This window comes from Podarcis liolepis, assembly GCF_965112155.1.
Source record: "Podarcis liolepis genome assembly, chromosome: 6".
In the NCBI taxonomy this organism is placed as follows: domain Eukaryota; kingdom Metazoa; phylum Chordata; class Lepidosauria; order Squamata; family Lacertidae; genus Podarcis; species Podarcis liolepis.
The window spans coordinates 63,978,824-63,996,035 of record NC_139559.1 but is presented as its reverse complement, the minus strand read 5'-3'; the positions used below and the strand labels follow the sequence as shown (position 1 = coordinate 63,996,035).

Sequence of the window (17,212 nt, the reverse complement as noted above, 5' to 3'; positions counted from 1 at the left end):
TGGCGTGAATCATGGAACAATGATATATTGTTAATGTTATTTGTTTTCTGCTTTACAACGCTTTCTGTTTTAAGCGCTGAGGAGTCGTGTTCAAAAATAATGGAACAGTAGCTTTTAGAAGAATGACAAAAACAGTTGTACTGTGGGGACTCTGGAGCAATTTATTCAGTCAACACAGATGGAAATGTTAGTGGCAAATGCAGGTTTCAAAAAGGAACGTTCTAAAATATCCAGGGAAATACCGAAAATAAAAAAGATTGTGTGATAAATGTAAATGTTTCTATACTAAAGAGCTAAATGTTTGGCTGACTCATGGGATAATGCATAAAAAGACTGGATTATTCCAGGAGACCTGTTTGGTTACAGAGAATCATAACAATATAATTCGCTTGCTCACTGAATAAATAAAGAATCAGATCATTTTCTATCAAGTAAGGACAAGATCTGAAACAGGTCATCTGGAGTTCATTGATTAACATTTTCTAGACCTGTGTATCAAATTGTGAACAATTATAATATTAATGAGCTTTGCCACAGTGAGTCAGAAAGCTATTTTGATGCATCTCTTATGCTGTGCATAGTCCAGCACATGAAAGCCACTGTTTCAAAGAGAAATTAGAATACCCAACCATTTCAAGCACCTTATGCATTATTTTGATTGATCAATTTTGCCCAGTTTTTCCTTTTGAATTGTCTAAAGATGCTTCTGGTCTCTATTAGGACACAAAAGGCTCCACAGAGTTTTGAAGTTGTGATTAATAAATATATGCTTTTTTATTTTTTTATTGGTTTAGCCTCTATACCCATAAGTCCACTCACCATCTCTCCGGGGGGGGGGGGCTTTGCGGGCTGCCATTCCCCCATGTGCTGTGACCCGACATGGTTTGGTTTGGTTTGGTGGTTACTATTGGTTTGGTTTGTTGTTTAAATTTTCTGTACTGGTTGGTATGCTATAAATATTATTATTGTTTTAAATTGTTCTTTTTGCTTCTTACTACTCTGATAAGTCTCCCTGGGAACATAAATCTATGCTGAATGTGTTGGAAATAAATTATGCAAGTAACTTTTTAAGAAACCTGATAATGTTTTTAAGAACATTTTTCTTCAGGAATAGTGCTCTTTTCTTTCAATGACTTCTTGGCAATTCAAAGAGTTATTTTCTATCCAGAAATTTAAATGGGAGAATATTCATCACAGCCCTTGCAAAATTACTTTTGGCCATAATCATGATGGTGCTGACGATTCATGCTTCAACCTACATATCTCACAGACTTTGTTGAAAATATGTGCCTAAGAATATGCAATTTTCCCGCTTTCCTCACTTCCAACTTCACATTATTCATTACCATTACATGAAGTGGCTATAATCAACCTGTTTAATTTAGACCTTTTAAAAAATAAATCCAACCAACAGTATTTTTCTATGTGCATGCTTGTTGATATTCATAAGTCTACGTGAAAAGGAAATGAGAAAATTGCTCAACAGAAACAGTTGTCACATGCTGTAAATAAGCAATCTGGGAGAAGATAGGCAAATGTTATCATTTTTTTCAATTATAGTAATCTCAGGTATTTCTGTAATTACAGATGGGCATACGGTTTTTGGATAAAAATGCAGTAGTTTGGTTGTTTTCAGTCTCTTAAAAACAAATCACCTTCCAAATTATCTAGCTTGGGCTTTCTATTTATTTTAAGAACACTGCATTACTTCAGTAACAGATAAGCATTTGTGTGCCAGGGAGGGAGACAGGCAGGCAGGAGAAAGAACCGAAAGAGGGTGAAATCATACTACTGTATGGGAAAACAAACCATTGTCCCCATAGGCACCAACTCCTAAGGGTCAATGCAGTTTCGACCCAAATTTATTTATATTTTTTTAGGGGGCTGGCCCCCTCCATATTTAGAGCCCACGATCCTCTTGAGAAGCTGGTGCTTCTGATTCTCCCCAGGTAGCCTACCTGCTGGTCCAATTTTTCACCCAACCCATCTGCATGGCAACCTAAAGAGTTGCTATGAGACCATGGTATGGAGTCTCCCACAGTGACTTGGTTGTGTGGTGTTGGCACCCCAAGCTAGGCTTCACTGAAGATTCATTTTGGCTCTTTCCTCTACAGATAAGGATCCTTCCCAAAGCCTTCCCTCACCAAGTTACGACAAATACCAATAATATACTCTTGTTGAAAGGCAAAATCCCTACAGGCAAGGCCCCACCTTGAACTGTTGGTAAAATACCTTCCTAGCTCTGTCATAGAATCATAGAGTTGGAATAGACCACAAGGGCCATCGAGTCCAACCCCCTGCCAAGCAGGAAACAACCAGTGGCAAACTGATGTCCAGAAGCACTGGAGCCACCTCAGTCTTAGACGTCCTTTTATAGCCCTGGCATAGGTTTCATCTTTGCTGGTGGCCAGGCACTGCCCACCAGAGCCAACCAAGGGTGCTGCTGGGCTCCTGAGATGGTGGAGGCCTGAAGCATCCCAGTACCACTATCTGAGTGGTGATCTGGTTCCTTGCCTGCCATGGTAGGATGCAATCCAGTTCACCACATAAGGGTAGTAAATGCATTCATAGGGACTTCTGGACAGTCAAGTGAAGATCTACTGTATATAAGGAATATTTGTGGCCTTATGGAACTGTAGAGGATGCTATCATGAAAAGAGACACTGGTCTGCTTGCAGCTGGGTTTAGAGGAAGAATACATGTTTTATCCATTCTTTTCTTTTAGATATTTCTTTTGAGAATGTGGATTTGTGGCCACAATCTAGAAATTGTATAGGGAAATGAGCTATTAGTGGTGATCTAAGGACTCAGTGGATTGTATCCGTCACTTTGGCTCACAATGTACTGCTCCACCAAAAGGCGAAGCAGAAATAATTTCTCCAGGTACTAACAAGCCATGATAGTGAGAATGATCTTTGCAAAGTAGCCATCCTTGGATTGATAATAAAAGTCTAGAGGAAAGTTAGGCTCCTTAATTAGTTGATTAGAAGGTTTAGGATAGCTTGAGTAGAAAAGGGCATTGTAAAGAAGTGTGAACCTTGCCAGATTAAAGGGATATAATTAGGAATACGAGCTGGGTTTTTGTAAGGTGGAGCACCCAGTAATTAAGCACCTGGGTATAGCCTTGAAAGACCATATGTTCAGTGGGGAGAGTATTTGCTGAGGAAGAGTGTAATAGTTATTTAAGAAATATACAACTTGAGATTTTGAAATCAATGGAATGACTGGCAAGCTACATTGATACCTTCCTATGGGAGAAAAACTAGAGATGAAAGAAGTGCCTTATATCAGCTTGGAATGAGCTTGTTCTTAATCCCTTTGGCCCACCAATCACAAAAATATTTGGAATGTCCCTACCCAAATTCATCACTCATGTTTTACACTCAGAGTGATTGGGCCACAAAATCATTAAAAGTTGGTGTCCTTCTCTTCCTTTAATAAAGCCATGGCCCTTTTAATTCAATATATTTACATCCACCTTTTTTATTTCCTTCCTGTAATGCATCTATTGTATTGCACAACTGTGCATATTAGTTAAAACTAGCTTTAAAACTCCTCAGGTCAAAAATGATTATTCACTTGCCAGACGTCTCCATTAGTTCCCCATTATTTACCTCCATTTTGTACACTATTATACCACATACAATGTTCAGCGCCTGCTATTCTGAGAACATCAAATTTTGATAATGTCACAACCATTTGGGCAAATGTAAGGGAGAAGAACAGAACAAAAAAAGGAAATTGTTTGAATGGCCTTTGATGATCTGATAACTAGTTTTTAGAATGTACCATATTGACATGTAGAAAGGACAGCATGCTCGGCACAGTGCTAGGGCAAAGAGCTCCATGAATTTATTACACAGTCCTTTAATTCACTGCAACATTTGCTTCCATAGGCAAGATCATAATCCAGGGATAGTCAGTGAGTTTGGACCAGTGTGGCGGGGTAATGGTGCATGGTCAGATGAGCACCACCTGACCTCCAAACAACTGGAGCCATTGTTGCTTACCAGGAAGGAGAGGGGCAGTTCAAACACACTGGCAGGAGCACCAAATTGGCTCTGCTGATATGTTTGCCTTGTGTCAACCTCTTTGTTGCCTCACCACCATGCCTTCCTAGTAAACAGCATTGACTCAGCTGTTGAAAGATCAGGTGAGCACCATCACCACCACACCATACTGTCTGGACTACAATTCCCATCATGCCTGGCCACAGGCTCTGCTGACTAAGGCAGATGGGTGTTTTAGTCCAAGAACATTTAGAGCACAGTAAACATGGATTGCAATTGGTTTTTTTTATTTTCAAAACAGGGCTTGACTTGAACAAAGAGAACCATAAGCCCTGTTTAGGCATTTGCCTCCATGTATTCTCAGAAATTGATGCAGATCTTAAGGAGATTCTTCACACATGCAACTTAGAATTTTCCATGCAGTTGATTATTAAAAGCGGAAAAAACAAGGGAGGAAGCCCCCCCCAAAAAAAACCCACACACTAGGTCACCTGAATAGATAAGGTAAGCAAGAACTGCCACCTGAAAATTCCCCCCAACCTTTGAGAATGGTTTCATTTTACAACAACCCACCCAATGAATAGTTCTCTCTCTTGTGTTAAAGGTCAGTACCAGAACTTTGGATTGGGTCTGGCAGCTAATTAGCTGTTGTAAAATTGGTATAAAATGCTTGGTGTGACTGACACTCCAGTCAACAATGGAGTGGCAACATTAGACAGCTGTTCTGAACACTTCCAATATAGAATGCATGGCAGTAGTCCACTCCAGATGCAACCAAGGCATGAATTGCTATAGTCAGGGGTTCTGTTTCTTGGCTACTCTAGAGCAATGTTGAGTCTCCAGCTGTTTTCAGACTACAATTCCCATCATCCCTGACCTGGTCTTGCTACCTAGGGATGATGGGAGTTGTAGTCCAAAAACAGCTGGAGACCCAAGTTTGGGAAACACTGCTCTAGAGTGAGATGGGATGTTGGACTACATTATAGGGGGAATGGTTCGTTTAATATTTGTTGCTAAAATCCCAAACAAAAAGCACTTATTCTACAGAGGTTCCATTGTTTTGAATTATTCTACTCCAGAATAAGTGCTATGTGGACTGCATCTTTAAAATGCTGATTTAAAAGCCACTACTTCAAACAGCACCGTGCCCTTCATACTTGCAGAAGCAAATCTCTATTCAGGAAGTCGTAACTTATTGAATGGCCCATAAGACACAATCTGAGCTGTGTCGTTTGGAAGGAGCAGGTGTCATTTTGCCTACATTGGCTTGTTTTGAATTACTGTCTATTGTACCTCCTTCAGGACATTTGACTGACTGAAAGGAAAATATGTACATTGTACAAAATGCATAACTATTACTTGAAGGCACTTACATTCTTTCTCACTACCCGCATGTGTATCAGCAGGACAATTACTCTTCATCTACATGAAAGGGAATGTACTGAATAGGCAAGGGCACTGAGAAAATGATGCAAGTGCCAAAGAGATGGTAAAATCAATGGCAAAAACTAATTGCATATTGGCAGGCGGAGAAAATCCTCTTGAAGTTGAAGTCTGCTGTTTTTTTCAAGAACCAGGGAATATGAATGATTTAAAAGTTTATCTGACTGGAACACATAAATATAACATGGCACCAAAGAGAGTGAAGCTATAATTCACCTTCACTGAGGCTGGTGTTAATTTAAAGGAAAGTATGTTGTCAAATGTCACTTCCGGCTGGGGTGAGGAGCCTTTCTCCTCGTTTAAAGCGGGGCCAAAACGAGATACGAAATAAAATGTATCTGCTTCTAATGTGCACTTTAAAAAGATGCAAATTGTGTCAGCTGGCGAGGGGAGTTGATAATTAACAGGATCAGAGTAAGTACAGAGAGGGAATTTAAATATTTCCTCCATTGCTGTGGTCTTAGGGAAAATCTCTTTGGGAGGTAGCATTTTTTTATGCCAATGGGGGATGCCCTACCCGAAATCCAATGCTACCATCAGAAGAGGGATTTTCTTCAGTAGCCTTGTAAGGTAGGAAGGGATTAATTTCTGACCCAGTTTGCATTTTAAAGAAACCTGCATTTGCAAAGCAGCATATAATTCCACCATTTGATTTAACAGATTCTTAATATTACATTTTAAAATTGTTGTAATCTACTCTGACACCTGATAGTGAAAGGCCAGTAAGAAATCATCATTATCTGCATCTGCATCTTCATTAATTCCAGTAGTAGTAGCAGCTTTAGTATTACTTCTTCTGCTATGATTAACAATATACTTTCACCTATAGTTGGCATTAGGAAGAGACCCTGTTGTCAAGGGTTAGAGATGCTTAGTGATAAGAGTTTGCTCAAAACTGAATATCTGACTATCTGTCTATCTATCTATCTATCTATCTATCTATCTATCTATCTATCTATACACATACTATAGCCTGCTTTTTTATCATAATATTCAAAAGTCAGCTTACAAACCAAAAGAGTAATTTAGGATGCAGTTCATCAACACACTTTGTATGGATGAAGCCCTACTGAACACAGTGGGACTAACTTATGCATGGAATTGTGCAGGTAATCCAAGTATCACAAAATTCACAACCATCAAACAGAAATCATAAGGAGTAACAACAATCCAGCATTATCCCTATCAGCACTTTTTGGAATAAGCATCACCATAAGTAGTCAAGAGGTATCCTAAGGAGGGAAGCAGAATTATCTTTTTCAGTGTCAGGTGCACATTGAGCTGTTTGCTGAAAAACAGAGAATTTGAAACCCCAAGCCCAACTGATCATTGGTCAAAAGCTTGGGAAAAAAATGGAATTTTTGTTTCGATTGGAACTAAATTTTATTTGGCTCTACGACACTGTTCATATACCACTGAAATGTAAAATGATGCAGCAGAGCAATTTGTAAGAAAGCTTGTAAAACAGTTTAAAAATTTGAGAACTTGACTTCATTTGACATGGGTTTTTTAAATTGTACTTTATATTTGCATTTTAACTGCTGTAAACTGCTTAGAGGTCTTCTGGTGGTAAGCAGTCTAAGAATGGAAGAAGCTACTGAGTAAAATAAAAAAACAAACGCTTGAGGACTGGTAAATGGTTTTAGAACTAAGCAGATAGTTAAAGAATAAAAGTCAACATGGTACTGTCAAAATGATATTAAATAAAATATCATTTTGACAGGTTTGTCTGGAATCCAGGATTCAGCGCTCTGATATGAGAGCATACCTCACATTTTCATCCATCCGCTCATCAAGTTCAACCCACAGTTTCTCAGCTGCCGGGAGGTATTTGTGCCATTTCCCATCAATATCAGCAGCCATTGCTGAACAGTTGGGTGAGACAGCATTAAGTTGCTGCATGGTGGAAGCTGAAACGTATAGCACAGCTGGAGGCAAAAATAGAACTCAAGATGCATTGGCTACACATGGAGAGGCTGGGGAATATGCATGCCGACCCCAAAGTGCCACCAGGGAGACAATTAGTAACATGTCACAGAAAGTAAGCCTCATTCTTGGAGTGTTTGTTCTTAAAAGTTGGAAGGGAGGCCGAGATAATGTATACGTCTAGAAACTCACCAAGGAAATCGTAACATCTCGGCTTTCTTTCCTAAAGAAACATACCGCCATTTATTTGGAAGGAAAAATTCCTCAGCTTAAATGGAAAGGTGGTTTTGCTGCAGAAAACAACATAGCAGCTCAGCTGGGCAATGTGATGCTTTGTCACAAATACCAAGGTGCGTCGGGTGAGCCCCATCCTGGGTAAAGCAGATCAAGGCTATTGTTACACCTGCTTTAGTCACCTCCAGATTAGATTGCTGTCAGTAATCTAGGTTCTGAGGAATGCGCCATAGCTCAATGGCAGAGCATGACAAAAGGGAAGAAAAGTCAAATCTTATTTGCAAGTGTGTGGGTTTCCTTGCTCCCTCAACTAGAAGGCTAGTTTAAAAGACAACACCAGTGTTTGGTGAGGGTAGGATTTAGCATGGCACTTTGAAATTAAGCAGCAAGGGTTGCTGAGTGATGTGCTGTTGAGATCTGTTCTTGGAAATAATTCTGTGCCTAAGGGAGGGCAGAAACGTCTTGGAATATTGATGCACTGAACTACCTCCGTTGAAGGCTTCAAGTTGTAAATATGTGTAAATAAAACCATATATCACAAAGACCCTGTAGTCTCTGCTGTGCCTAATTGTCCAAAAGGAAAAACAAATCCTGGGTTAAAATGCACCTGATACCCCTGGAATCTCACAACGCTTGGAGATAGGGGTGGTGTATAACAATATGCAAGAATGTTCTAGTTTAAAAACTGCTCAGTTTGTGATTAAATTAATGCAGGCGAAAGACTAGCAATGTGGTCCTAACTGAGGTCTGGGAGATATATAGGTTGTCTTCAGGTGGCTGATACAGTAACTAAGCAAATGACTATATAAGTGAACAATAACATGAAGACAGGATCTTACACCTAGAAATAACAGAGTAGCAAGGCATCACACCAAGTGACTTCAGAAGCAGCCTACTTGCAGATATTTTGGAATTCCTGGCTGGTGCCCACCCTTGTATATCTGCAATTCCATAAAAGGGTTTTGTTGTGATCAACACAGCCTGGTTTAGTTGGAAGTCAAAGCTGCTTTGATATTCTCTTTAGTTTTTCTTGTACTTTTGTTTGCTTGTTTATCATCTGCTGAATTTTACAACTGAATCTCAGTTTCTGTCTATGACCTGTTGAACAACATACAAAAATATATTGGGCAATGTATGCGGTGTCTTTTGAGAATTTTTTGAGAAATCTAAGAAAAAACATTGTTGGGTGTGTTCCTAGCTGTAAAAACTCGTGATATAGAAGCTACTTGGGATGGTGTTAGATCTCTGATTTCCTTAAGAACAGGGGTCTATTGCCCTTCATTATCCCTGAACAATGGCCACACTGGCTAGAACTGATAGACTGTGGTATACAGCAACATATGGCGAACTACAGGTATCTGAATGTTTAGAGCCAGTGTGGTGTAGTGGTTAAGAGTGGTAGACTCGTAATCTGGGGAACCGGGTTCGCGTCCCCGCTCCTCCACATGCAGCTGCTGGGTGACCTTGGGCCAGTCACACTTCTCTGAAGTCTCTCAGCCCCACTCACCTCACAGAGTGTTTGTTGTGGGGGAGGAAGGGAAAAGGAGAATGTTAGCCGCTTTGAGACTCCTGAAGGGGAGTGAAAGGCGGGATATCAAATCCAAACTCTTCTTCTTCTTCTTCTAGTTTCCAAATAGTGTTTTTCATTACCGTTCTCTTGTATCTGAACTTGAAAGCAGCAGTTTTTCTTTTTAATTGTATCTAATCTGTATCAAAACTAATGGTCAAGCAAATATAGTCCTGTGATATTAAGGCAACACTGCTTACACGCAAACATTACTGCCCTCCTAAAGAAACAAATCAGGGAACCAGAGCAAAAGAAAGAAAGAAAGAAAGAAAGAAAGAAAGAAAGAAAGAAAGAAAGAAAGAAAGAAAGAAAGAAAAGCTAGAGAACATTTTTGTTCTACACTGAAATAAAACATCCACTAATGAGAAATGACCCAGCTAAACTAATTATTAGGATGCAATTAAAGAACAAATTATACTCTTAAACTTTACACAGTGGTACAACTCATATACAGTGGAATAGCCCATTTTACAAATCCCCAAGTTTGCGTCTCTGCGACAACCAAATTATCTTAATGGGTGTTGAAATGACAGAGTAGATGAATGTCTTTCCCTTGAGTCATTTTCTGATAAAGACACATTGCTTAGCTGCAAGATGACAAACTATATGTTCAAAGTGACAAATCATTTAATTAAAATTTACAAGCGGTTAAATACTGTTTGACCCAAATGGAGGCAGTTATCATGAATCAATTTCAAAGGAGGGACAAGGGTGCTCAGGGAAATCGATCACTAACAGCTAAGGTACCTGGATGTATTCTGCATATCTCTACAGCCTTAAAAAAAAAAAATAGTCCCTCTCAGCAGGCTATGGTGCACATCTTGCAGAAAAAAAAAGATTTCAATCAAGTTGAAAAATTGTAATACTTTTTACTTGGGCGGTATTTGAGCTCACTCTAGGTCTCATGAATACTTAATGTCACAGAGTCTTCAATAAAAAGACTCTTGTATCTTAAGAGCAAATACTTCAAAATTTCATTAGTTATAGGGAGGCTTTTTAAGTGCATATACAGGTCAATGGAAATTGCAATCATCTTTCATGAAAAGGCTGGGTAGTTTTATTGTTAAAGAATAAAGGTGGCCATTGGTTTTACTAACTATTATAGCGAATACAAAATTGTCCAGCTGGCATGCTTTATTCTTGAGTCCATCAAGCACATAATGTGTGGAACTTTCTCTCATTCATATGCACACTACTGGCACACATTCCACTGAGGCTTCTGAATGTGTGATTCTCAAAACTTGTAGTAAAATGACACTTTGGAAACATCCCTACAATCTAACCTGTAAATTTATATTTAGGACTGCACTATTAGGTCACATTTGGAATGGGGGCAAGGTTCCCTAAATGCTTTGTATCTTGCTTTTCACTTCCTTCTTTTTATGTGTTAGGGAGAAATATATTAGTATGGAAAATAAGTTGGCGAAGTGCCATAGCCCAGTGAAAGAACACATGCCTTGCTTGCAGAAAGTGCCATTTTCCAGCCCTGACATCTTTACCTGTCTGTCAGGGTAGACATTACTGAGCAAGACAGGCCAATGTCCCGACTCTGTACAAGGCAACTCTCAATGTTACTATGTTGTGCAATGATACATGAAGTGTTATGTGCAAGTTTAAACATAATGTGCCCTGGAAATACTCTCAAGAAGAAAAATAGGCCAGTGCGCTTTTTATATGCAGAATTAAGCACAATATGTGTTGGAGATATTTGACAGGATTTTACACTTCTCATTTGAAATAATCCTTGCTTTGTTTTAAGTTAGCTACTTTAAAAAATAGTGTAAAGATTCTTCCTGGTGTGTCAGAGGCAGGCGATTCGTCTTGGTCATCGTATTGCTGCATTGGCTTTTAAACTTCTCTTGAATGTCTTTAGCCTTGGTTTGAAGCAATGTCAGTCCAGCCCATCTGTTGCACTACTTGGATTGCTTTGTTTGGGGAGACCAAATATAGTGAGCTATGGAGAAGAGACAAGATCCACTTTTACTATATCAGAGATGTAAAGAAAGCACACATTTTCCTGTTTTATCGGAGGGAACATTTAACATACATTACATTTATACAAAGGTTTGAAGGTTATTGTGTAGTTTTTACTTTGATACAAAGAGTAATGGCTCACTGGACCTGGGAACATTCTCTACAGTCTCTCATGGGGCAAAGTGATTTGAAACAACTAAAGACCAGTCATTGGCATGTGAAAATGCACCCAATTGGAATTCCCTTGGGATTACTTGGGGGGGGGGGGTTGCTCACATTTTAGATATCAATGACTTCCATTTCTAAGACCAAAAGAAATATTTAATCTCCAACATGTCAGATGGACAATGATCCCGAGTCATTTGGGCTGATTTGCCCTGTAAATAGGTTTTTGAAGTGATTTCTGTCTTCTTGAGGCACATTTTGGATCTGGATTACAGAGTCTGATGGAGCTGATGAATGATTTATCCTCTCTTTGGGCAGGGAGTTGGTTGAGGTGGCTTCTTTCAATGTTATGTTTCAATTTTTCTAAGGAATTATCAATTTTATACCAATGGAACCATTTTTTGAGGTCACTTGAAATGTATGTTGGACCAAAAGAAGAAGGGAGTGTATGCATCACACCCCACCACTCTCATAATATAATGTTTGGCACAGGTGTTGCCACATGGATGAAGTCCGAATCACCCAAATCAAAAGAAGGAAAGTTCACAAAATTTGACCCTTTATCCATGCAGGCATCTGTGGTACCGCCTTTACATCTCTTTTTAAGTTGTCATCATTGTAGAAAGCATATATTTGCTTGCTTGTTTGTCATGGGAACAAGATTCTCAGAATGGTTAAGTGGTCCGGACAGAGCCATGGCTTTTGCCCACAAATGCTGGAAACAGATGAGGTTGCTTCCTTGTTATAGATCCTTAGACTCCATAGAAAAGTAAAGCTCCTTACTATTAAATTAGTCTGTGGTGTAAATAGGCTCCAACAGTGCTGTTTTCCAGAAAAAGAGGTGCTGGAACTCACCATGAATGCCTCCCTTGTTCTCTTATAATAGCAATGGTGCCCACCTGAGAGGTGCTGGAACTGAGTTCCAGTGAGTTCTGGCTGAAAAAACACACAACCCCTGGGCTCTAAGACCATAAACTTCACCAGTTCCTCAGTAGAGTGCTCCATATCCTCCAATTTTTATTGGATGAAAATAGCTACACTCCTGTGATTATATCAGCTGTAGTCTGATTGCCCAGGGAACACAGCCTACAGTTCACACCACAAGGAGATACTGCCCCCAAGAGCCTGAACCCCAAGAGCAACGGTGCTGGCTGGCATGGTTCTGCCATGAAAAAGCACATGATGGCCGCATTGAGGGCAAATGGGATCTGAAGCTTCTTCTGTACACCTACATAAGCAGCACATCCTTCAGCCAACAGTGGCCCCCAGGGATGGCCAGAGCTGGACTTCAGTACGTCCCAAGCCCCACACACCGGGCTGTGCCAGATTGGCTAGGATTTGAATAAGCTGATTGTGGAAAAGCCCACCAATCTTCAGTGGCCAGCCTGGGAATTCCCCACAGCCAGCCAACTAGCCCCAACATTGCTCTCAAGGAAGAGGAGCCCAGTGTGACAGGTCACAACAGCTACCCACCGTGTGACCGGGTAAGCTGTTGTTTGCCTATTGCCTTTAAGCACTCTATTGCCTTTAAGCACCAAGTTATGTAGGGACATGGATGACGCTGTGGTCTATACCACTGAGCCTTGGGCTTGCCGATCAAAAAGTCGGCGGTTCGAATCCCCGCAACGGGGTGAGCTCCCATTGCTCGGTCCCAGCTCCTGCCAGCCTAGCACACCAAAAAGTGTAAGTAGATTAATAGGTACTGCTCCGGCGGGAAGTTAAACAGTATTTCCATGCGCTGCTCTGGTTTTCGTGTTCCTTTCTGCCGGAGGCAGCTTAGTCATGCTGGCCACCTGACCTGGAAAAACTGTCTGCAGAGCAGACAAACGCCAGCTCCCTCGGCCTGTAAAGCGAGATGAGCGCCACAACTCCAGAGTCATTTGCGACTGGACTTAACAGTCAGGGGTCCCTTTACCTTTGCCAAGTTAAATAGGTTGGCATGAGAGCTCTGCTCCCTACTGCCCCACTGGTAATTTTAGTATCTGCCCCCACCAGGGAAATGTGTGTTTGTGTTGTGTTGTTTTTAAAAAGGATTTCTGTGGGGCAATAATGTAGCTAGAATTGTGAGCAAATTGCCGTAACTCATAGGATTTTTGGGACAGTCAGAGAGTATGGATTTAGGTTGTATGCGGAGCCAGCCCATAAGGAATATTTAAAAGCATTTTTTTGAACTTAAGAGTGGAAAATTTAGAAACTGAGAGAAACTGAAATTTACAGACGTGGCCATCCCTAACACAGAGCAACCCTAAGGAATAATAATAAAAAAAAGATTTTAACTTCAAATCCTCTGCTGAGTTCAGAAGAGTGATGGTTGCAAAGACCCAGAGATACAAAGCTCAGTGTAAGTTACTATCATTTATAAAGTGCAAGATGACTATATCCAAATGTGGCAAACCATTGAAATGATCTCGATACAGGAGGAGAACTATCCAGAGTTCCCATTGAATGCATAGCTTTTCACGAGCTGTTTCATTTTAAGAGGTTGTTTGCAATGTCACACTTTATTTTGAGGAAAAATTATTTCAGAAGCCAATCTTTTAGAAACGTGGAAAGAAATGTTTTACAAAAGGTCAAATGCACAAATATTTTGCATGCAAGCTACTAATAAATTCACACACACCCCTTAACAATTAGGAGTTTGGCTAATGCCTTTAAAGCTATTTACAATATTCTAAATGCAACTCCTGAGCCCTAATTACCTATAGTAAGTCATAAATAACTGACAGGGATGCAAATGCAACAAAATTCTATCAAATTAGAGTAATTAGTATCCCGGTTAAAATATCCTCGCACATTAAAATGCTCTTACTTTTCTCCAACACGACATTAACAAATGAAGGTATTATTGTTGAAGAAGCAGAGTGCCAGAAGTATATGCATAAACATCTGATAGTATGTGCAGTGCATATTAGAGTTGAAATATGTTTGTCCCCGCTTTAATTTATCACCTTGTAGCTATTGTTATAACCTGACACTTTTGTGCTAGGCATATTTATCAAAATATAACTGAGGCAGGTTGCTCAAATTTATTCTGCTGCTTATGAAAATGTGTGAGACTTGAGTATTGATCATGGATGCCGCTGCCCTCCCTTTCGGGCTGCTGAAATCACTGGGAGTGGCTGTACAGCTTCCATTCAACTCTGTTTGAGCCCTATGGAGATGAATTAACACTGCACAGTGGCATAGCAGGAACAGCCTAAATGAAGACTAAGAATTGAGTTGTAGGATAAGATGAGGCCATTGGTTTTATTTTCAAGGTGCTTGCTGTCAAAGTAAACCCATGTTCACATAAACATTTTAAGACATCTAGGATATAAACAATCATATTTCCTGCCCTTCATAGGGTGGTCACTTACGCACTGCTGAAAAAGAGGAAATGCATCACCAACAGGATAAAATGTGCATAAGCATATACATCTATGTGTATAGATGCAACTTTAGAAGTAAGTACTATAATTAAAACACAGGTGCAATACATCTCACTGTAGTGGGAAGGACTATGAGTTTGCTGGTACCTGCTGTTTATTAAACATTCATTCTGATTTGTTTGTGGGGAGCTATTCCAGACTTTACATCGATTTCCATACTGCAAAAATTCCAATCTTCTTTGGACACAGGTTTGCAGGTAGGAGTGCCAAATCTATTTTAATTCTGCAACCTGAATTTGCCAGCATGCAATTGAGCAAAAGTGGCTCTTGTTATTCTTGTAGGTAAACACTTCCTATACATACTTTTAGTCATATTCTTCCTATAGATATACATTGGAATACTCAGACAATTTTTCTCTTTCTCCTTCTCCAGTATGTCTTGATTGGGATGCTAAAAGTGTAGGATGGAGTTTGTCCAGAACTGTTTAGTGCTTTAAATCAATACATTGTGGCTTCCTAGAATGAATGAGTTAGCAGGAGGTTGATGAGCAATAGTTACCTCCTTAAATCAAAGGGGAGTTAGTTGTTTTTTTTAAAAAAGAATAAGTGTACCACTTTAAAGTTTAGAAAACGTTTCAGGTGACCACTCAGAACTGCATCTTTTATTGTATGCTTTGAACTTTTTGCAGAGATTTTTGAAAATAAGAGCCACAAGGCAAAAACATATTTAAATGAAGTACAATTGTCAATGGAAGCTTCCAGCAGTTTGCATTCTGCTTTAGTTTGGGTGGTAAGGATAAGGTTGGTTGGTTTACACACAAGTAATGAGATTTGTGACAGGCAGAATGTCAACAAGTGAAGCTTTCCCCATAATGGTATTTCCATGCTAGGAAAGGCTTACCCTGTTTAATTTGTGCCAGCCACACTGCTGTTAAAGGTACAAGGCATTATTCACTAAACTCTTGTACTTTTAGTTTTCAATGCAAACTGTTCCTGTTGGAAGAGAGAAAATCTCTTCAGCAGGGAAGATGCAAGAAATTCCTCATGTTCCTTCCTTCTGCTTGCTTCAGAACAGTTAATAAGGGGCTAGGCCACCTTAGGAATAGCAGTGCCTCCATATCTGTCTAATAAGCCTCCACAATTTGCTTTCTAATTTTCTTTGTCGATGTACGATTGACTTGGTGACTCACTTTAACAATAAAAGCTAAAGGTCCAGTCCTCTTGTGGGGGGTGGGGATGAATGAGACTATTAACTAGAAATTGTTCAAAGTTAGCCAACAGAATGAACTTAAATCGTATTTTATCCACCCAACAATCATCGGAATTACTTTCTGGTGTAGGTGAAGCTACTTGTAGAGTTGGCAGTGTTTGAAGGTTTCAAAACTCTGAACTTCATTATGGTTCCCTTGTCATATAATTAACCATTCATATTCAGACTTGGACCCATTCAGGAAGTTTATTATGATTTCTTTGAGAAAATAGTTTACGAATAATGGAAATTGATCCACTCTGATGGGAGAAGTCTCACACCATTAACTAATACGAAGCAGCATGAGGTTGAGCTGCCATATGCCTTTCTCAACAGCTTATCTTCTGTTGGGAACACTGCAGTATTTTTGATATGTGACAGTACAACAATCTGTTGGTGGAAAACAGGCATCTTACCATCCATGAGGAAATCTATTTGTATCTCTCTCCAACAATTTCCCTCACAGCCAGGATGAAGAAGCTTATAAAATGTTAGGAAGGAAGCTTAGCATAGGGATGCCAGATGAATCCACTGAAAACGGACTATCAAGTGAGTTTCCTTCTGTTTGCCCATTCAACCCCATTGCTGCACAGACTCCTGCTATGAAAGATTTGACATTAGCTCTCTTCAACAAATGTTACTTTTTCACATGCACACATTATACACAGATATGCAAACTCTTTTGCAATATGCATTATTTACATATTCGTTGTTATATGCAGATGCCTCTTTGCTTTTCTTGTTTTTGATGCTTTAGAGAGGGATAATTTTATGCTGTACTGTGAAATCAAGGTTGTGAAAGTGGCTGCAATCCTAACCATACTTACCTGGGAGCAAACCCCATTGAATTCAATAGGAATTCTGAATAGATAGCTTTCTGTTGGGCCATTAGCCATTCTATAAACTCTGAGGTATTGCAAGGCTCTCTGTTGGTTTTACTGCAAAAGACTAACAGGACTCTGGAAATTCATTAACTTTGAAAAGTGACTCGCAGGGAAGGTAAATAATTTGTAAATATTTGTTGATGGCTGAGCTATGTATGTCTATTGTGTGCTAAGTAAAAAATATGTAAAACACACACACACAACCCACAAATGTACAGTGGTACCTCAGGTTAAGTACTTAATTCGTTCCCGAGGTCCGTTCTTAACCTGAAATTGTTCTTAACCTGAAGCACCACTTTAGCTAATGGGGCCTCCTGCTGCCGCCGCGCCACCAGAGCACGATTTCTGTTCTCATCCTGAAGCAAAGTTCTTAACCTGAAGCACTATTTCTG

At 39.7% G+C, this 17,212-nt stretch overlaps 1 protein-coding gene and 1 long non-coding RNA gene across 3 annotated transcripts in view; one reads left to right on the top strand and one right to left on the bottom strand.

Moving 5' to 3' along the window:
* Positions 1 to 17,212, top strand: part of NEGR1 (neuronal growth regulator 1) — a 444,891-nt gene that overhangs the window by 394,350 nt on the left and 33,329 nt on the right. The window lies entirely within an intron of this gene.
* LOC310710105 overlaps positions 11,120 to 17,212 on the bottom strand; it is a 105,975-nt gene continuing 99,882 nt past the window's right edge. The window contains exons 8-9 of the long non-coding RNA XR_014527792.1: positions 16,353 to 16,533; positions 11,120 to 11,134 (exon numbers count right to left, since the gene is read on the bottom strand). This is a non-coding gene — a long non-coding RNA (uncharacterized lncRNA). The remainder of the gene's footprint in view (positions 11,135 to 16,352; positions 16,534 to 17,212) is intronic.